General features: G+C 47.5%; 1 pseudogene; it reads left to right on the forward strand.

Moving 5' to 3' along the window:
- LOC116974878 overlaps positions 1–22470 on the forward strand; it is a 193607-nt pseudogene that overhangs the window by 4153 nt on the left and 166984 nt on the right.

Here is a 22470-nt window from a genome sequence, read left to right on the forward strand (position 1 = left end):
CAAATTTGCTCCAGATGACTACATTTTCTTTCATTCTTTGTGCAACCCCATTATCCAGTCTACCAACCAGAAAATTTATACTTGGTCTCTCTTTTTTGCCCTTGAATCAATCCATGCTAATACATAGCCTCCCAGATACATGAGGCCCTTCTTTGTGTAATGAAGCACATCACGAATTAATGTGTTGAAATTTGATTTAGAGTTCTCCAGATAATATTTCAATGAACATTAGCTCTACCCTGCAAATGTAATATGTTTGATGATTATCTTTGCTTTATTTTTCAGTGTAAATCAATTGGTGAGTTGTATTGGTGTAACAGAGAAGTGGCTACAAAAAAGGTGAAAGATGGGGATAACATTGGACTTGTTCAAGTCATGGCACACCTATGGCAGTCCGGGATTGGGAGTCGTCTGCAGACCAAACGTTTAAATAGAAGCGACAGAGTTGCTGAAAACCTATGGACAGCAGCTCCCTGAATGCATTTATGCAGATCTTGTGGTAAATAAACAAGAACTTGTGTCAGTTAAAATCTATTTAAGTTGTGTATTTGTTTTGCTTTAAATCTTCAGTCCATAATTATTTTAACTTGGTTCTTGAAGGTTTTAATCCATACACTATAGCTTTTAATCAAAATAATTACAGTTAAGAATGGTTGAGTGCAAGATGCATCACAGTGGCACAGCTCCAGAGATCTGGGTGCGATCCAGACTACAGGTGCAGTCTGTACAGAGTTTGTATGTCCTTGCCATGACCATGTGAGTTTTCTCCAGGTGTTCCGGTTTCCTCTCACAGTCCAAAGACGTACAGATTTGTAGGTTAATTGGCTTTGGTAAAAATTGTAAATTGTCCCTAGTGTGTAGGATGGTGCTAGTGTATGTGGATCGCTGATAAGTGTGGACTCGGTGGGCTTAAGGGTATGTTTCCACACTGTATCTCTGTGTAAAGTCTAAAGTGTTGAATTTTTTTCGGTAGGACAATGAACGGTGCAAGGAATGTTGTAGAACATTCCCTACACCAACAGGAGTACAAGTACATCATTCCATGAAATTGACATCATGGATGCACAGGGTGGTGAAGAAGGATTTTGGCATACTGGCAATCATCAGTAAGGGCATTGAGTTTAGAGGTTGGGAGGATGTGTTGCAGTTGTACAAGACATTGGTGAAGAGTATTGGAGTTTAGTTTTGGTAACCCTGATTTATGATTTATGAGGATGTTGAGGGACTAAATTAAAAGGAGAAATTGGGCATGTTAAGGCTTCATTCCTGGCAGCATAAGACACTGAAGGATAATCTTAAAGGTATATAAAATCACAAAGGGCAGAGATAAGGTGAATGTACACAATCTTTTTCCAGGCTTTAAGACTCGAGAACTAGAGCTCATAGATTTAAGGTGAGATGGGAAAGATTTAAAAATAACCTGAGGGGCAGCTTTTTCACACAGAGGGTGGTGGTATATACATGGGATCTGCTGCCTGCCAGAGGAAGTGTTGAGGCAGGTACAATGACAACATTTAAGACATTTGGACAGGTATACGTATAGGAGAGGCTTAGAGGGATATGCAACAAATATGGACAAATGGCATGGGGTATTTTGGTCGGGAATGATGAGTTGGGTCGAACTAATACAGTCATACTGTTTGCATGTTGTATGACTCTATAGTATAATAATTATAACAATAGACATGAGAGAAATCAAGAGGATAAAAAGAGGACATCAGCTAGCTCTGCCAGACAAGGAAAGTCCTAAGAAATTTTACAGGTATATTAAAAGTAAAAGGGTAACAAAGGAGGGAATAGTCCCCCTTAAGTATCAACATGGGATGGCGGGACTGTCATATGAGGAAAGATTGAAAATACTAGGCTTGTATTCACTGGAGTTTAGAAGGATGAGGGGGGTTCTTATAGAAACATATAAAATTATAAAAGGACTGGACAAGCTAGATGCAGGAAAAAATGTCCCAATGTTGGGCGAGTCCCGAACCAGGGGCCACAGTGTTAGAATAAAGGGGAGGTCATTTAAGACTGAGGTGAGAAAAAACTTTTTCACCCAGAGAGTTGTGAATTTATGGAATTCCCTGCCACAGAGGGCAGTGGAGGCCAAGTCACTGGATGGATTTAAGAGAGAGTTAGATAGAGCTCTAGGGGCTAGTGGAGTCAAGGGATATGGGGAGAAGGCAGGCATGATCAGCCATGATCACAATGAATGGCGGTGCTGGCTCGAAGGTCCGAATGGCCTCCTCCTGCACCTATTTTCTATGTTTCTATGTTTCTATAACATGGTTGTCTTTGTATTGAACCACAGGAGAAAAGTCAGGTATGAATCAGTATTTACTATGGAGAAGATCATGGAGGCAAAGCAATAAAGGGAATTGACTAGTGATGTGTTGGACCCTGTCTGAATTAGAAAATATGAGATGCTAACAGCCTTAATGATTATTAAGGTGGATAAATCCCCAGAGCTTGACCAATTGATTCCTCGGACACTGTGGGAAACTAGGGAAGATATTTCTGGGTCCCCAGTAGAGATATTTGTATCATCATTAGCCACGAGGAAGGAATCGGAAGACTGGGAAGTTGCTAATGTGGAGCAGGGCTGTAAGGACAAGCCAGGGAACTACAGGCTGACGTCAGTGGTGGTAAGTTACTGAAGGGGATTCTGACGGAAAGGATCTACCAGCATTTGGAGAGGCAAGAACTGATAACATGGGATAGTCAGCCCATCTTTGTGCATGGGAAGACATGCCCTACAAATTTGAATCTTTTGAAGAGGTCTCTAAGAGAGTTGATGAAGGCAGGGCAATAGATGTCAGCTGTAATTACTTTAACAAGACCTTTGACAACTGTGCAAATCTGTGGTCTCCAGAGATGCTGCCTGACCTGCTATACTCTAGCACTTTCTGTCTTTTTTTGTAAACCAGCATCTGCAGTTCCTTGTGTCTATGGTTAGTGTAGTTAGTAAATTTGTGGTTGATGTCAAAATTGGTGATTATAGTGGACAGTGACAAAGACTATCTTAGTTTACTAGGAAGTGTGGCAAGGAATGGCAGATGAAATTAAATTTGGAGAAATGTGGGATGATACATATTTGTAAGTCAAACCAGGGTGGACTTGCATGTAAAAGATAAACCAACTTGCAAGTAAATGGTAGGGCCTCTGGAGAGTGTGGTAGAGCAGAGAGACTGGAAAGTAAAGGTACATCGTTTTTTGAAAATGGTGACACAGGTAGGTGGGGCAGTGTTCGGCAGTCTGAAGAAGGGTCCCAATCCAAAATGTCACGTATCCCTGTTCCCCAGGGATGCTGCCTGACTCGCAGAGTTACTCCAAACTTTGTGTCTTTCTAAAGACTTGCTAGCCTTCATTGGTGAGGATATTGTGACGTCATTTTACAGCTGCATAAGATGTTAGTGAGACCACATTCGGATATTGCCTGCTGTTCTGGTTGCCCTGCTATTGGAAAGATATCATTAAGCTGGAAAGGATGTAGAAAAGATTCACAAGGGTATTACTGAGACCTGAGGGCTTGAGTTATACTGTAAGGAGAGAATGGACAGGCTGGGACTCTTTCCCCTGGAGCATAGGAGGCTTGAGGGGTGACCTTATACAGGAATACAAAATCATGAGAGGCATAGGTAAGGTGTATGGGCACAGTCCTTTTCCCAGATGGAGGTGTTCAGAACTAGAAACCATGGGATTAAGGTGAGAGAGGAAAGATTTAAAAGAAAGCCGAGAGGTAATTTTTTTTCATGCAGCGGGTAGTACATATATGGAATGAGCTGGCAGAGGAAGCTGTGGAGGTCGGTATGATAGTGCAATTAAAAGACATTTAGACAAGTACATGAATAGGAAATGTTTAGAGGGATCTGGGCCTATTGCAAACAAATGGTTATAAAACTTGGTCAGCATGGATGATTCGGGCCGAAGGCTTGTTTTCATGCTGTGTCACTCTGACCAGCTACATATTTTGTGTACATCAAAAAATATTTCCACACTTTTGTCACAGATTTTTCTTTGGAAATAAATTTAATATATGTACAGTAGGTACAAAATAAATTAATCAGATGAAAATTATTTCTTGCCTAACCCATCGCAACACAGTGTGTAACTAAAATGTTTACACGTTATAATTTTGTATGCTTGACTAATACTTTATGCATATTTTCATCTAAAATACTTCAGGAGCTGCCAGAAAAGTGGAAGAGACTTAAAAAGATTGCTTTAACTACAAAGCATGAAGTGGCACCTTTGCAGTCCAATGAAGTATCTGTTATCAGAAGGAAATGTGTACAGTTTGAGGTGAGATCAGCTTTAGCTCAGTGCTTTGAACCAAATGATTTCACAATTTTTGTTCTGTTAACAAGCTAGAGGTAAGCTCCAGTGAACCAAGAAATTGTAAACTCTATGAAACGGTGATGTCCAGAGATAACAATTATGTGTTTGACGGTTATAAATTCCGAATGGATCTGATAATGTAAATCTCGATTTATAAAAAGGGAGTAGTTCTTCCTCCCCTTTCAATGTGAATTATTCGTAATCCGGTAGCTATGAATCTTTCTTGGTAATTGGTTGCAGACCATATAGCCATTCTTTATTGACTTGCTTTGCAGTAGAACATGACTTTTTTCTATTTAGTTTTGCTGCAGACTAAATATGCAACCAATATTATGCTGCAAATATTTATAAAAGAACAACTTGTATGCTAGCAATATTTATTTTTTTTTTGAAATCTAAATACTAAGAGAATGGGATTTCTGAATCAGACGTGAATAATAATGGGAAATATTACTATTTCACGAAGTACTGAACAGGAACATTGTTTTGGGAATCCTTTTGCAAACTAATTTCTGTTTTTATAATCCACAAGCAACCATAGATTGCTCATACTGCTCATAAGAACATTTTAGTCTTAAAACTATTACTGATGATTTTATTCCTTCATTGCATTTACTAATTTTAATTAATAACAAGCCCTGTAAAGTTTCAAGTAAAATAACTCAGTTTCTTGACTTTATAATTACATTTGATCTAAACTGTGGAAAAGACAACTAGAAAAGGAAGTAGAAAAGCAAAAATCTGCTCTCAAGTCTGAGTCTACATGTCATATCTTAATTGTGTATGGCTCATGTTTTGTTTGGTGATGAAATGTTATAGTGTAGCGGCACCTAGTGGTGGCCCTGGTAATGTCGAACCCTCGCTATCGGCTAGCGCGGTCATGTGAGCGGGGGAGCTTTTTCGCGGGTTTTCTGTAAAACCATTCATTCGAACTCCACGCGGTTGGAGTGAGCATTGTTTATTTTGGCTGTCAATATCGACTTGGGTAATCATTTTATTTTTGTCTAAAAATAAAGAATTTTGTTATACCCAACTGTCTCTACTTGCCAAACTGGTGACCCCGTTAGTCCGATCAGTACTCGGACTCTCAACATGCAAGCCGCCGCCATCCCCGACACCCAGCTCCCCCACCAAAATGCCGTGGGCCTGGAACTGCCCGTTTTCTGGGCAGAGCAGCCTCAAGTGTGGTTCGCCCACATAGAGGCCCAGTTCCACCTTCGAAATATCGTTGCCGACGACACTAGATATTTAATAATAATAATAGTAATAAATTTTATTTATTGGTCGCCTTTCAGACATCTCAAGGACACCTTACATAGGTTAACAGGAATATAAACATATAATCAGAATAAAATAAATAATAAAGACATCACAGAAACACAAATTAAAAACAGAATTCAGTCCAAAAACAAAAATCAAAAACACAATGTGAAGAGAGAGCAGCGGCAGCTAAAGCGCGCCAGCGTCCACTCTCCCTTCACGGCAGCCATCTTGGACAAAGACTAACAGGATTACCTTACAGACAAAAAATCATCCCCCCACAATGTACACCACTGTGGGGGAAGGCACAATGTCCAGTCCCTACCCCAAGTTCACCCCAAAGTCAGGCCAATTGCCTCTACGGAGGCCCGATGTTCCTGGCCGTTCTCACCGGGTGGTCTTGCCCCGGCGTCGGGAGAGTCCTCTCAGCGGCTGGGCCACCTGGAACGGCCGCTATCTAGCTGGAGACCGCGGCTTCCGAAGCCGACAAGGCCGCGCCGGTTTGGAGCTCCCAGGCTCCCGATGTTGAAATCGGCGCCGCCCACTCCGCTCCGCAGACCCGCAGCCCGGAGGTGTTGAACACGGCGGTCTCAGCTCACCAGAGCTCCAGCGCGTCGATCCAGCGCGGCGACCCAGGCAATGCATCGCCCGCTCCGCTCCGCGATAGCGCTCCAGCGCTGTGCCGCCACCGAGGCCGAGGTGCTGGGCGGTCCCCGCCAGGAAACGGCGCTCCAAGCCCGCTGGTAGGCCACGAGGACGGGTCGACGGGCAGCCCTGGAGAAAAAGCTGCCTCACCGACCAGGTAGGGACCTAGAAGTAAAATTAACCCCTACCCCCCACATTAAAAAGTCCATATCTCCAACGGACAAAAAACAGGACCCACTAAAAACTTTTAAAAAAGCGAATTAAAACGGACGGCAAGATGGCTCCTCCTCCTCCTCATTTTTCTACGTGGTCGGGGCGCTCAGCCTAGAGACGGTCACGCGGTTGCTGCCCGACCTACAAGACCCGCCGGCAAGTACGAGGACCTCAAGGCCCTACTGCTCTGTACCTTCGGGCTCAGCCGTCAAGATCGCGCCGCCCTCCTGCTGCACATGAACGGCCTACGCAATCGGAAACCGTCCGCCTTGATGAGTGAGATGCTCGCGTTGATGGACGGCCATCGACCCTGCCTGCTTTTCGAGCAGGCGTTTCTGGAGCGAATGCCCCGCGACATCCGCCTGCTGCTCGCCGGGTCGGTCTTCATAGACCCTATGCAGTTTGCCGAGTGGGCCGACGAATTGTGGCTTGCAAAACAGCAGGATGGCGGGTCCATCAACTGGGTGTCCGAGCCTGTACGCCAGCAGCCCCGCAGAGATGCCCAAACCTCTGCTACCTACGCCGCGCCGCAGCAGCCCGCCAGGGACCAGGGTAAGCTCCAGTGGTGCCCGCCGATGCCGCCCCCTTGCACGTTTGCGGGAAACGTCTCGGCCGATTGTCAGTAGGGGCTGTTGCGATCGACCAAAACAACCGCCTCTACGTGCGAGACCGCCATTCAGGACTTTGCTTCCTGGTCGACTCCAGGGCCATTGTCAGCATCCTCCTCCCGAGTGGGTTGAACACCCGTGCTGGCAAGCGAGGCCCTGTCCTGACTGCCGCCAACCGTGGTACTATCCGCACCTATGGCACGCGGACCCTATCCCTCAACTTCGATTCCCGCCCATACGACTGGACCTTTACTGTTGCGGATGTGGCCCAGCTGCTGCTGGGCGCCGACTTCCTTCGGTCTTTTTCACTCCTGGCGGACGTACGAGGCATGCGCCTCGTTCTACCGGCGGGCCCCAGTCCCGCGACCGGCGGAACCCCCCAGCCCGCAGCTGAACGTGGTGGCTCAGGTTGAGGGCTCGTATGCCTCCCTGCTCGCGGAGTTCCCAGAGCTACTCACCCCCCCGTTCCCGCGCGGCGACCCACAAGCACGGGGTAGTGCATCATATCCCCACCACGGGACCACCATTACATGCTTGGGCGCGCCGGCTCCCGCCCGACAAGCTGCGCATCGCCAAGGAAGAGTTCAAACTGATGGAGGACATGGGGATCATATGGCACTCGGATAGCCCATGGGCATCCCCATTACACATGGTCCCTAAAACATCTGGGGGGTGGAGACCATGCGGGGATTATAGGCGCCTGAACGCCGTTCGACCGCGGACTGCTACCCTGTCCCACACATCCAGGACTTCTCAGCGCATCTGGAAGGAGCTACCTTTTTTTCCAAAGGTGGACCAGGTCCGCGGTTATCATCAGATCCTTGTTCACCCAGACGATGTCCCAAAGACCACCACCATCACCCCGTTTGAGTGGCTCCGTATGCCTTTCAGCTTAAAAAAACGCCGCGCAGACGTTCCAGAGACTGATGGACATGGTGGGTAGTGGATTGAACTTTGTTTTCATCTACTCAGGTGTGCATTTGTGGTTGGGAGAAAATAACATCAGTGAAGGGCTTGAAGATCCACCAAGGGAAGAAAAAGTGCTTGAGAGAGCAGAGACATGGGCCTCGCATTGACCAGTACTTCTTACGAAGCAACCAAAGGTTCAAAGGTTCAAAGGTTATTTATTAGTCACATACACCTAGGTGTAGTGAAATGCTTCTTGCCATAAAGAAAGAATACAGACATAACATTAATAAGAGATTAAACATAAAGAACATCCCCCCACAATGGCTCCCACCATGAGGGAAGGCACAAAGTCCAGTCCCCAACCCCAGTTCACCCATAGTCGGGCCCATTGAGGCCTCCACAGTTGCCTCTACGGAGGCCCGATGTTCCAGGCCGTTCTCGCCGGGTGATGTTGCTCCGGCGTCGGGAGAATCCTCGCAGCGGCCTGGGAACCCTGGAACGGCCGCTTCCGTACTGGAGGCCGCGGCTTCCGAAGCCAACAAGGCCGCGCCGGTTGGAGCTCCACAACTGGCGATCTCATCTAGAGATCCCAGGCTCCCGGTGTACAGTTCGGCGCCGCCACCCGCAGCTGGCCGCTCCTCAAACCCACAGCTCCGCGATGTTGTACTCGGCGGACTTCAGCTCACCGGAGCTCCAGCGCGGCGACCCAGGCAAGGCATCGTCCGCTCCACGATAGCGCTCCAGCGCTGTGCCGCTGCCGAAGCCGTGGTTCTGGGCAGTGCCCGACAGGAAACGCCGCTTCAGGCCCGCTGGTAGGCCGCGAGGACGGGTCGAAGCTGCAGCCCGGAGAAAAGCTTCCTCTCCGACCAGGTAGGGACCCTGAAAGGTAGTTTCCCCCTTCCCCCCCCCCCACCCCCCACATAAAAAAGTCTAGAACTCCAGAAACAAAAACACTTTAACTAACTAAAAATAAAAAAAAGATGAAAAGACAGACAGCTGCAGGCTGGGCAGCCGCGCACAGGTCAGCGCCCCCTGTTGGTCAAATCAGTCGAGTGAAGCACAGCGACGGGACTCAAACCAAAGTTCGCAGAGCATCAGCACCCATGTCACTGAAGAGGGTGATACAAGCACAGAAATGCCGATGGAGAAGCCCACGCAACAACTACAAAGACCTCCATTGGAGGGAAAAATCAAAGGGCACAAACCTGGAGTGAAATGGCCCAAAGCTGTTGAAAAGAAAGAGTGGGAGACGGTCAACAGTGACCTTATACATATCTTGGAGCAACAAGCGGGCACAGCAGTGGAAAAGCTTGAAAGGATGGGCAACACAATCTACAGCTACGGAGAAGAATGGTTTGGGGTGAGTAAAGGGAGAGGTGGAAAGAAATTACCAACACCAATCAACTCTCATACAGGGATATAAGAGACTGCTGTGTGTTTGTTTTCACGGAATCATGGCTCCACGGTAATATCCCGGACACGGCAATACAGCTGGAGGGAATGACATCGTTCCGTGCGGACAGAGAGGCAGCTAGCTCTGGTAAGAGCCGAGGTGGATGCCTGTGCTTGTACATAAACAAGGACTGGCGTGTGAACGCTACGATAGCCGGGAAACACTGCTCTCCGCTGATAGAATTCCTCATCGTGAAATGTCGGCCTTTCTATCTGCCGAGGGAATTCTCCGTTGTTTTTGTTGTGGCTGTATATGTTGCTCCAAGTGCTAATGTAAATTCTAAGGCCAACGAAGCACTGGGAGCTCTGCATGACGTCATCAGTGAGTTCCAGACCAAATATCCTGATAGCTTCATTGTGGTGGCCGGGGATTTTAATCACACCAGCCTTAAGACTGTGCTCCCAAAATTCAAGCAATATGTGGATTTTGAGACCAGGGGAGAGAACATCTTGGACTTGGTTTACACCAACACCCCAGAGGCTTACTAGGCAGCCCCACGCCCTCACCTGGGCCACTCGGACCACATTTCAGTGTTTTTAACACCAGCCTATAGACCTCTGCAAAAACAAGTCAGAGCGGAGAAAAAACACACCAGGGTCTGGCCAGAGGGAGCAGCCTCAGCACTGCAGGATTGCTTCCTGCACACTGACTGGGATGTGTTCAGGACAGCAGCATCCTATGATGACCTCATCAACATCGAGGAGTACGCAGAGACTGTAACCAGCTAAATTGCCAAGTGCACCGAGGATGTCACTATCATGAAAACCTTCACTGCACGTGGAAACTAAAAGCCATGGATGACAGCAGAGGTTCGCTCGCTGCTGAGGGCTCGTGATGCAGCCTACAGAGCCGGTAACACAGCCGCTCTTCGATCCACCAGGACTGCACTGGAAAAAGGAATCAGGGCAGCGAAACGTGCCTACGCGGGGAAAATCCAGATACACCTCTGTGACACAGGAGACACCAGGAGGATGTGGAAGGGAATCCAAACACTGACGGGGTACAAGGCAAGGCAGCAGGTAACTGACACCGACACTTCTCTCCCAGATGAACTGAACAACTTCTTTGCACGTTTTGATGCAGCAAACACCACACCCAAGGGGAGAGCCAGCCCCTGCTTACAAACCGACCAGCCAGTCCTGACCATAGACTCAATGGACACACGGAGAATCCTGTCTAAGGTCAACCCGTGGAAAGCAGTCGGACCCGACAACATCCCAGGACGTGTGCTCAAGGAATGTGCTGAGGAGTTAGCAGATGTGCTAACAGACATCTTTAACATCTCCCTTAGTCAAGCCATTGTCCCCACATGCCTCAAAACTTCCACGATAATCCCCATAGCGAAGAAACCAGTGGTTGCCTGCCTAAATGACTACCGCCCCAATAATAATGAAGTGTTTTGAACGCCTGGTGAAACCCCACATTACTGCCAGCCTCCCCTCATCGTTAGACCCCCTCCAGTTTGCCTATCGGCCCAACCGTTCTACAGAGGATGCCATCTCTACCACGCTGCACACAGTACTCACGCATCTGGAAAACAATAACATATACGCCAGAATCCTGTACATTGACTTCAGCTCAGCGTTTAACACCATCATCCCACAGAGACTTGTGGAGAAACTAACCCTGCTGGGCCTCAACACCACCCTGTGTCACTGGATCTTGGACTTTCTGACAGAGAGACCGCAGTCAGTCCGTGTTGGCAAGAACACTTCAGGCTCGATCACGCTGAGCACCGGCTCCCCTCAAGGCTGTGTGCTCAGCCCGCTGTTGTTCACATTGCTCACACATGACTGTGCTGCCAGATTCAGGGACAATAGGATCATAAAATTCGCGGATGACACAACAGTGGTGGGACTCATCAGCGGATATGACGAGTCAATGTACAGGGAGGAAGTGGAACAACTAGTGGACTGGTGCGGCAAAAATAATCTAGAATTAAATGTCGACAAAACGAAGGAGATGGTTGTCGACTTCAGGAGGGCGCAGCCAAAGCATACACCCCTCAACATCAGTGGCACCACAGTGGAGAGAGTGGAGAGCATAAAGTTCCTCGGTGTGCAAATTACAGACAGCCTCACCTGGTCCAGGAACACCACTGGGACCGTCAAACGGGCCCATCAGCGACTGCACTTCCTGAGGAAACTAAAACAGGCCTCACTCCCCACCAACATCCTCAGGACTTTCTACAGGGGTACGGTGGAGTCTGTACTCACATACTGCATAAATACGTGCTACTCCACCTGCAACTGCTCGGACAGGAAGGCTCTGCAGAGGGTAGTGAGGGGAGCAGAGAGGATAATTGGCGTCTCCCTACCCTCGGTACAAGAACTGTTCCAGAGCCGCTGTCTGAAAAAAGCTCAGAGAATTGCTAAGGACAAACAGCACCCCCTCCACATACACCTGGATCTCCTGCCATCAGGCAAGAGATATCGAAGCATCAAAGCCCGGACTACAAGACTGCTAAACAGCTTCCTACCACAGGCTGTGAGGCTGCTAAACAGTCACTCTGTACTCAGTCACTTGATTCTGCGGCTGGCACGGACACTTTAATAACTGGCACTGGCCACTTTAATAACTGGCACTGGCCACTCAAATCAGCTGCCCCGGACATTTTTATGATTGGTTTATTGTATTTTAACGTTGTGTTTTACCTGCTTTTAACTATTTATTTATACTGTTCCATCAGGGACTGGATTGTTTTTAGTGTTATGTGTGAGACGTTTTAAATTTCATGTGCGATGCTCCGCTATTCCCTGGGAAACGTCTTTTCATTTTGCACTGTACAACTGTTGCTTGCAAGATGACAATAAAGGTTGATTTGATTTGATTTGATTTAGCAGTCCAGGAGGCTAATCAGAGAGAGGAGACAGTTGAAAAAGCAATGGAAAAAAGCACCTGACGCAGAGCGAGAAGGTCTCGTGCTACTCCAAGAGGACATCAAGAGCCGATTGGCAACCTTGCGAAAAGCAGAGAACTTGAGGAAACTTTGCAAGAAGAAAGAACACACAAGAACACGGTTCTACAAAGACCCTTTCAAGTTCATCAAAGACCTCTTCGCAAAGGAAAAAAGTGGAACTTTGAAAACATCAAAACGGGAATTGGAGGAACACCTGGAAAAGGCCCACCAAGACACGAAAAGGCATGAGCAGTTAGTCATCCCACATGACATCCCGCCTATTCAACCACCTGAATTCAACCTGGACACCAGCCCTCCGAGATGGAAAGAGGTAGAGAACACTGTCCGGCGAGCAAGAGCAGCATCAGCTCCGGGGCCAAACAGAGTACCATACAAGCTCTACAAGAACGCACCGGATGTGTTACGCTTTCTATGGAAGCTCATGAGGGTGGTGTGGAAGAAGCAAACAATACCTAAGGCGTGGCGAAGTGCTGGCGGCGTGCTAATACCTAAAGAAAAGGATGCGTCAGACATCAGCCAATTCCGGCCAAAATGTCTCCTCAATGTCGAGGGAAAAATCTTTTTCAGCATTGTATCACAAAGGCTGTCCACCTATCTGGTAACAAACAAGTACATTGATACATCTGTACAGAAAGCAGGAATTCCAGGATTTTCGGGCTGCTTGGAGCATACAAGCATGATCTGGCACCAGATCCAAGCAGCTAAGAAGGAGAAGAGAGACCTACATGTGATCTTCCTCGATCTGGCCAATGCATTTGGTTCAGTTCCCCATGAACTCCTTTGGGAATCTTTTGCCTTTTTCCATGTACCAGAGCTCAATCACCACACTGGTCAAGAGCTATTTCCAAGACCTGCAGCTGTGCTTCACAACAGCTGACTTCAGTACAACATGGCAGCGCTTGGAAGTAGGCATCATGGCAGGCTGCACTGTCTCACCCTTGGCCTTTACAATGGCCATGGAAGTCATCATCAGGGCCTCAAAATGGGCGGTGGGCGGTGAACGAACCAGGGCTGGGCTCCGTCTGCCACCCATCAGGGCATACATGGACGACATGACAACACTAACCACTACTGCAGCATGCACCAAGCGGCTACTTGGAAAGCTGCAGGAGAACATCAAGTGGGCCCGAATGAAAATCAAACCAAGTAAATCTCGAAGCATCTTCATAGTCAAGGGGGTGCTTAGAGACACAAGGTTCTGCATCGGTGACGACCCGATACCAACAGTGTCTGAGCAGCCAGTTCAAAGCCTGGGCAGATGGTACAACGCAAGTCTCAAGGACAAAGAGCAGGTGCAACAACTAAGGCAAGAAATTGTCAACGGCCTGGAGAACATCAATCAGACCCTACTGCCAGGGAAACTGAAGCTCTGGTGCCTACAGTTTGGTCTCCTTCCTCGGACAATGTGGCCACTGACCGTTTATGAAGCCCCAATAACAACTGTGGAGAAGATGGAGCGAACCATAACTTCATACGCGAAGAAATGGCTCGGGGTCCCACGATGTCTAACTAACATCGGCCTATATGGCAAAGGGGTCCTGGAACTACCTCTCACTAGTCTAACAGAGGAATACAAGTGTTCTAAAGTAAGACTCCAGATGACACTGAGGGACTCTAGAGACAAGACCATCAGTGCTGTTGTGCCGCCCCTAGTAACTGGCCGGAAGTGGACACCATCTGATGCAGTACAGCAAGCTTCATCAGTCCTGAGGCACAAAGACATCGTGGGGCAAGTCCAGCAGGGAAGAGGAGGCTTTGGCCTTACGACAAGTAAACCAACTTGGCGAAAGGCCACAACATCAGAGCGGAGGACATTGGTGGTCGAGGAGGTGCGGCGACAGGAGGAGGCCGCAAGAAGTGCAAAGGCGGTCTCTCTTGCCAAACGGGCAATGGATGCAGTGGGAAGGTGTGGAGCGGAGGAAGATCAGCTGGAAAGAACTATGGGAAATGGAAGCAAGCAAGATCAGCTTCATCATCAGAGCGACTTATGACGTGCTTCCATCACCAAAGAACCTCCATCAGTGGTACGGCGAGGATCCAACCTGTGCCCTCTGCCCAACTCCAGCGACCTTCAAACACATCATGGTAGGCTACAAGACCAGCCTCACGCAAGGGAGATACACGTGGCGGCATAATCAGGGACTAAAAAGCCTGGCATCAGCCCTTGAGAACAGGCGGTGTGCGACCAACTCCTTGCCTCCGAGAGCAAGCAACGCCCCCCCCCCCCCCTAAGGGCAACAACCTTTGTCCGAGAAGGACAGAAAACATCTAAACATCCTTCCACCAGATCAGAAGAAGGGAACCTATGCAGGGCCCGTGACTGGAGGATGCTGGCGGACATCGGCCGACAACTAATTTTTCCACCTGAAATTGCTTCCACCAACCTCAGGCCAGACTTGGTGTTCTGGTCCCCTTCACAGAAGACTGCTTAAATCATAGAGCTCACAGTTCCATGGGAGAACTCTGTTGAGGAGGCCTATGAGCGTAAGAAGCTGCGCTACGCAGAGCTTGCAGCAGAGGCAACGCAGCGTGGCTGGAACACCAAAGTCTATCCAGTTGAAGTGGGATGCAGAGGATTTGTTGCGTCATCTACCATCAGACTGCTGAAGGAGCTTGGAATCCACGGTCAGGCTCTGCGGAAGACCATAAGATCACTCTCAGAGGCGGCTGAAAGAAGCAGCCGGTGGATTTGGCTCAAGCGGAAAGACCCATGCTGGGCCCCAAGTACGTCAGGGTGAATCTTTGGGACGGCTTGACACGGGACACGCGCTGAGGGCTGATCATCCTGCAGCGGGCCGCCCTTGTGGAGGGTGTATAGTGTTAAAAGGCCGAAACACCCAGTGATGCAAGGGTACACTACTGATGATGTGTCCTGTGCCCAACTGTCCTGAAGGTTACCCAGGCCAAGATATACGTATCCCCCCCCGCCCCCCACCAATGTTGAGCGTCTACCACTCTCAACAATCAACGAATGTCGTGAAATGCTCCCCACCTATTGGCACAAGGGACTTCTTCACATCTTGTCCTGTGTACTTGATTCAGATGACATCCTGGTTGTGAGCTGCTCCCAACAGGAACACCTCACGCACCTGCGGACGCAGTTCCAGCGGCTCCAGGACCTTGGACTCATAGTCCCGCCAAATGCCAGTTCTGCCTCCGCACTATTTCATTACTGGGGCATCACGTTACCTCACAGGGCGCTACCCCATTACCCACTAAGGTAGAGGCCATCCAGCAGTTCCCCCGGCCGCTCACTGTCAAAGGGCTGCAGGAGTTTGTTGGCATGGTTAACTTCTACCATCGTTTCGTGCCGGCAGCTGCCAGGATCATGCGGCCCCTCTTTCAGATTCAGATTCAGATTCAAACTTTATTGTCATTGTGCAGTGTACAGTACAGAGACAACAAAATGCAGTAACAACGAAATGCAGTGCCTCGCTGGTAAGCCACAGGACCTCGTGTGGTCCACCGAGGCTAAGGCCGCGTTCGACGGCGCGAAAGAGATGCTGGCCAAAGCCACCCGCGGGCCACAGCCCCGACTGCTCTCATGGTAGACGCCTCCGATACGGCCGTGGGTGGGGCCGTTGGAGCAGCTCATTGACGGCCGCTGGCAGCCGCTAGCCTTTTTTAGCCTTCAGCTGAGGCCCCAAAGAGCGCAACTACAGAGCGTTCGACCGGGAGCTCCTCGCCCTGTACCTGGCCATCCGTCACTTTAGATACTTCCTGGAGGGCAGGCCGTTCATGGCCTTTTCTGACCAGAAGCCCTTAACATTTGCCTTGGCCAAGTTCCCAGGTCCGCTCGACAGCAACGACACCTGGCATTCGTGTCAGAGTTCACGATGGACGTAGAGCACGTGGCCGGGAAGTTCAACACTGTCGTCGATGCCCTGTCCCGCCTGCCCCTCCCGGCTGTGGCGGCCGTGGACCATGGTGTGGATTACGTGGAGTTTTCTGTAGCACAGCGCTCGGTCGACGGGATGGATGGCTACAGGACGGCTGCTTCAGGGTTGCGTTTGGCTAACGTTCCGTTCAGTTCCACGGGAGCGTTGGTACTGTGCAAATTTTCCACCGGGCGCCCACGCCCCATTGTTCCCGTGGGATGGCGCCGCCGGATTTTCGGCGCCATCCATGGCTTGGCCCACCCTTCAATTCGGGCAACCTCTGCGCTGGTGGTGGACAAATTTGTCTGGCAGGGCCTCCACAAGCAGGTCGTGACTCGGGCTAGAGCCTGCATCCCCTGCCAGACATCCAAGGTTCAGCGTCATGTATGGGCCCCAGTGCAAGACTTTGCGGTTTCCTTGGGCCGTTTACGACACATCCATGTGGATTTAGTGGGTCTGTTGCCGCCGTCACGCGGTGCCATGCATCTCCTCACAGTTGTGGATTGGTTTACGAGGTATCGGAGGCTATATTGCTGTCGGACACCTCCGCGCGTCTTGTTCCCAAGCTCTTGTGGCTCACTGGATTGCTCGGTTCGGGGTTCTGGCAGACATTTCCACCAACCGGGGGGGCTCTGATAACGTTCTCATTGTGGGCTTCGCTGGCGAAATTATACGGGGTGCAGCTGCACCACACCACCACCTATCACCCCCAGGCCAATGGGCTAGTGGAATGATTCCACCGCCACCTGAAACCGGCACTGAAGGCACGGCTCACGGTTCCGGACTGGGTCGACCAGTTGCCTTGGGTGCTGTTAGGCATCCGCACGGCCCCTAAATAGATACATTGTCTGCCGAGTTGGAGTATGGCTCAACTTTGTGGGTGCCCGGGGATTTCCTCCCTGCGGCTCGAGGTGCCCCTGTGGTTCTGGAGAGCCTCTGGGAGAGAGTGGGCAGCCTGGCACCTGTCACCCACCTTTGCCTGTGTGTGAATGTGTGTGAGTGATTGGTGGTGGTCGGAGGGGCCGTAGGCACAGATTAGCAGCCACGCTTCCGTCAGTCTGCCCCAGGGCAGCTGTGGCTACAGAAGTAGCTTACCACCACCGAGTGTGACTGAGGAGTGAATGAATAATGCGATGTAAAGCGCCTTGAGTATTCTAGAAAGGTGCTATATAAATCCCATCCATTATTATTATTATTACGGTACCCTGGCTCTGTTCTGCCAGCCCCACCTGTATTGCCCGCCCCGTCTGTTGTTACCAAGCGTTGCGGTCGCCGTGTCCAGCCTCCTGTTCGGTTCCGTACCTCGGGTTCTGGGGGGGGTCCTGTAGCGGCACCTAGTGGTGGCCCTGGTAATGTCGAACCCTCGCTATTGGCTAACGCGGTGACATGAGCGGGGGAGCTTTTTCTCGGGTTTTCTGTAAAACCATTCATTTGAGCTCTACGCGGTTGGAGTGAGCATCATTTATTTTGGCTGTCTATATCGATTTGGGCAATCACTTTATTTTCATTAAAAAATAAAGAACTTTGTTGTACCAGACTGTCTCGGGAAAATAGACGTGTTTCAGGTGCAAAACTAATTATTTTAGTCAATGCAATGTTTAATGTAACTCAGTAAATCTTTTGAACCTTGTTGGACTGATGTGGCCACTGTTCGAGTGCCCTGTAAGATTAGTGCTGTAAGCGGTGCTGAACTACTGTCTACCTCCTTGATGTCCATCGGACTATCCTTGACCGTACTTTGCTGGCTTTATCTTGCACTGAACATTATTCCCTTATCATGGATCTATACACTGTAAATGGGTTGATTGTAATCATGTATTATCTTTCTGCTGACTAGTTAGCACGCAACAAAAAGATTTTCACTGTACCTCGGTACACGTGACAATAAACTAGTTTTAGGTATTGATTTACAACCTCATCCTATTACTGCAATTTTTGGGCTACCAATGTTAGATTCTACTCATCTGTCCTGTTCCGCCCATCGGCTGATTGCTTTTACTACATTAATTGCCAGAAGATCTATTTTATTCAAATGGAAAGACTTTAATCCTCCTACCACACTCCATTGGTACTCTGAAACGATATCATGTTTAAATTTAGAAAAAATTAGGAGTGACATTGTTGAACCCTTGGTTAAATTTGATAGGACTTGGGGAAGCTTTATTCAACATTTTCACACGATATAAACACGATTTTATTTTGCTTTTTTTAGTTTAGGGGGTTTTGTTTTTCTCTTTTTTTTCTCTTTTTTCTTTTTATCTTTTTGCTTAATGTGTATTTTGTCACTGGACTCATACTCAGGTTATACTTGTTATTAATGTAATCCTGATCCCTGTGTATCAATATCACTGTTATGTTTATCATTTTTTTTGTTCTGTTTTTGCTTTTGAAAAAAAATTAATAAAAAGATTTAAAAAGAAAGAAAGAAGAAACTATATATAACTTTATGAGAATCTATGAGGTCTAATTTTTTTTAAGGTAGCACAGAAGGAGGTCATTCTGCTCTTTGTGTCCACACTTGATATAAAGGTGTTATTTAGATTAACCATTCTTACTTCTTGCTATCTCATCTATGTTATCTGGTTGGTTATGTTAGTCAAGTGCTCATCTAGGTCATTTTTGAATGTGTTATTCCCTGCCTTCATCATAGCTTCCTAATTTGCATTGCTATTTGGTTCCTCAACTAGCTTCTAATTCATGTGCTAGAGACAAAATGATTAAATGTATGGAATTTTCTTGAAAATCTTCACTGAACTTCTTACTATGTTCTTCCTCAAAGGATTGAATGGAATATTTTCTGGGTCTATATTGATTCATTAGAGGGGAAGGGAGGATATGTCTAGTGATGGAATCTTGATAGATTTTGCTATCAGAAATTGCAAACGATAATCCATTGAATGTGGAGGCTGGAGGGATGAAAAGTGCAGCTCAGTGCAAATCTATGCCTTGCACTTCCAAGGGGAAAGGTGGTGAGAAGGGATACAGGAATTAGAAAAATAGAAAATAGGTGCAGGAGTAGGCCATTTGGCCCTTCAAGCCATACAATATGATCATGCCTGATCATCCAAAATTAATATCCTACTCCTGCTTTCTCCCCATGTCTCTTGATTCCGTTAGCCCTAAGAGCTATATCTATCTCTTGAAAACATCCAGTGAATTGGCCTTCACTGCCTTCACAGATTCACAACTCTCTGGGTGAAAACGTTTTTCTTCATGTCAGTCCTAAATGGCCTACACCTTATTCTTAAACTGTAACCCTGGGTTCTGGACTCCCCCAACGTCGGGAATATAAGCTCAGTCAATCCATTCTTTCATCATATGTCAGTCCTGCATTCCCGGGAATTAACCTGGTGAACCTACGCTGCACTCCCATAATAGCAAGAATGTCCTTCCTCAAATTAGGAGACCAAAGCTGCACATGATACCCCAGGTGTGGTTTCACCAGGGCCCTGTGCTACTGAAGTAGGACCTCCTTGCTCCTATACTCTAATCCTTTTGCTATGAAGGGCAACATGCCATTTGCTTTCTTCACTGCCTGTTGTACCTGCATGCTTACTTTAAGTGATTGATGTATAAGGACACCCTGGTCTCGTTGCACCTCCCCTTTTTCCTAATCTGACACCATTCAGATAATAATCTGCCTTCTTGTTTTTGCCACCAAAGTGGATAACCTCACATTTACCGAAATTATACTGCATCTGCCATGCATCTGCCCACTCACCCAACCTATCCAAGCCACCTTGCAGCCTAATAGCATCCTCCTCGCAGCTCACACTGCCACCCAGCTTTGTGTCATTCGTAAACTCGGAGATGTTACTTTTAAATCCACAAACGGAGATGTTACATTTAAGATTGAATACGATCATATTCTTTATGGCAGAGGCAGAACGCATTTCCAGCTTCAGGTTTCTGGGGGTCAACATCTCCGATGACCTCTCTTGGACCCACAATACCTCAACTCTGGTCAAGAAGGCTCACCAGCGTCTCTTCTTCGTGAGGAGACTAAAGAAGGTCCATCTGTCTCCTCAGATTCTGGTGAACTTCTACCGCTGCACCATCGAGAGAATCCTTACCAACTGTTTCACAGTATGGTATGGCAACTGCTCTGTCTCCGACCGGAAAGCACTGCACAGGGTGGTGAAAATTGCTCAACGCATCACCGGTTCCTCTCTCCCCTCCATTGAGTCTGTCCAGAGCAAGCGATGTCTGCGAAGGGCGCGCAGCATCGTCAAGGACTGCTCCCACCCCAGTAGTGTTTCCACCAGAAGAAAAAAAAAATTTGCACTACTATGACTGTATGCACGTAAATATATTTATTTATTGCTCATATTCTATGTCGCTCTTCTAGGGAGATGCTAACTGCATTTCTTTGTCTCTGTACTGTACACTGCACAATGACAATAAAGTTTGAATCTGAATCTGAAGCCACTGTTCAGGATTAAGGGAGACATTTCAAAGAACCATTGTGGAAGTTCTAATCATTAGAGCAAATATGTTGGAGGAATTGGAAAAATTGAATGAAGTTGTTGTAGGGGAGAGGGTGAGATGAGGTATAGTTCAGTTAGTCACGGGATGCTGCAGGATTGGTGCTTTGTGTCTAACTTACTTCCATAGGTAAGTATGGAGACTCAGAAAAAGCGGAATCATACGTGGACACTATAGAAATTGGCAGCAAGTGTAATTATATGTTTGAGTGCTACATGGGTGCAGGAAGCTCCACCTGTGGAATCATTGATGTACTGGAAAGTAATTGAGGAAGGGGACGCAACTGGAATGAAAAATTTATGGTCTGAGCGCAGGTATATGGGACTAGGGGAGACTATGTGTTCGGCACGGACTAGAGGGGTCGAGATGGCCTGTTTCCGTGCTGTAATTGTTATATGGTTATTATAAAAACTGTTCCACACATCCCACAAAAAAGATAAGCATTGCTTGGACCCATGTGAGTTCCCACAGCTGTACCTATGTTCTGGAGAGAGTGCGTGGAATTAAGACGTTTTTCAATGTGAGGATGAGTTCAGCCAAGCAAATGAATGTTTTATTGGGGAAGAACTGTTTGGTCCTTGATTCAAAGAGTAAAGATGAACTAGTTGGGAGCAGGAAACTGACTACAATCAAAGTGATGGAGAGCATTTGAAGTGTACTGGATGTAAGTAGGAAGTGAGTAAACATAGAGTGAAAGGACAGATTCAAGATAGAAGGAAATAGGTTTGATGGCCTTCCCTGCAATCCACATTTTATGTTTACATTTCCAAGAAAAGGCATGCTCTTAATTTTGTTTTGTTACTAGGTTGAACGTTGGTTGCATCAACTTGAGCAAGCAATGCAAATTGTGGATAAACAAGTGATCATGACAGCAGTAATAGCCTATGAAGAGAAACCAAGAGATCAATGGCTATTTAACTATCCAGCACAAATGGCTTTGACTAGCACTCAGATTTGGTGGACCACAGATGTTAGAATCGCTTTTGACCACCTTGATAAAGGTTTTGAAATAGCTTTAAAAGATTATTACAAAAAACAAGTGAGTTTCCTTTGTTTAGAAGATTCTTGGTCGCATTTGTAAATACCGGGTGAATAAATTTGGCTGTTTTGGTACTATTGTTGATAAATTAAGTCTACAATTGTTTGCTGACTGTTCATACTTACTACCATGTTGGGAGGGGTATTAAGACTTGCAATGCTATTGTCCATTGGATATTCTCAGAACATGCAGCTTTATTGGGCAGTAATTGTTACCAATTAATTTGCAATAAAATAAGTATTTGGAGACATTTAACAGCTTAGGCACCATCTCCAAGGAGAGAAACAGTTGGCATTTCATCAGAACTAATGAAAGATCATAGAGTAGAAATATTGACCTTGAGCCACTGCCTTTCCTTTGAGGTGATACCTATAACCATATAACCATATAACAATTACAGCACGGAAACAGGCCATCTCGGCCCTACAAGTCCGTGCCGAACAACTTTTTCCCCTTAGACCCACCTGCCTGCACTCATACCATAACCCTCCATTCCTTTCTCATCCATATGCCTATCCAATTTATTTTTAAATGATACCAACGAACCTGCCTCCACCACTTCCACTGGAAGCTCATTCCACACCGCTACCACTCTCTGAGTAAAGAAGATCCCCCTCATGTTACCCCTAAACTTCTGTCCCTTAATTCTGAAGTCATGTCCTCTTGTTTGAATCTTCCCTATTCTCAAAGGGAAAAGCTGGATACTTCAGGAAACCTTGTAAGCTTTT

The sequence above is a fragment of the Amblyraja radiata genome, chromosome 7 (assembly GCF_010909765.2).
Source record: "Amblyraja radiata isolate CabotCenter1 chromosome 7, sAmbRad1.1.pri, whole genome shotgun sequence".
Taxonomy (NCBI): Eukaryota; Metazoa; Chordata; class Chondrichthyes; order Rajiformes; family Rajidae; genus Amblyraja; species Amblyraja radiata.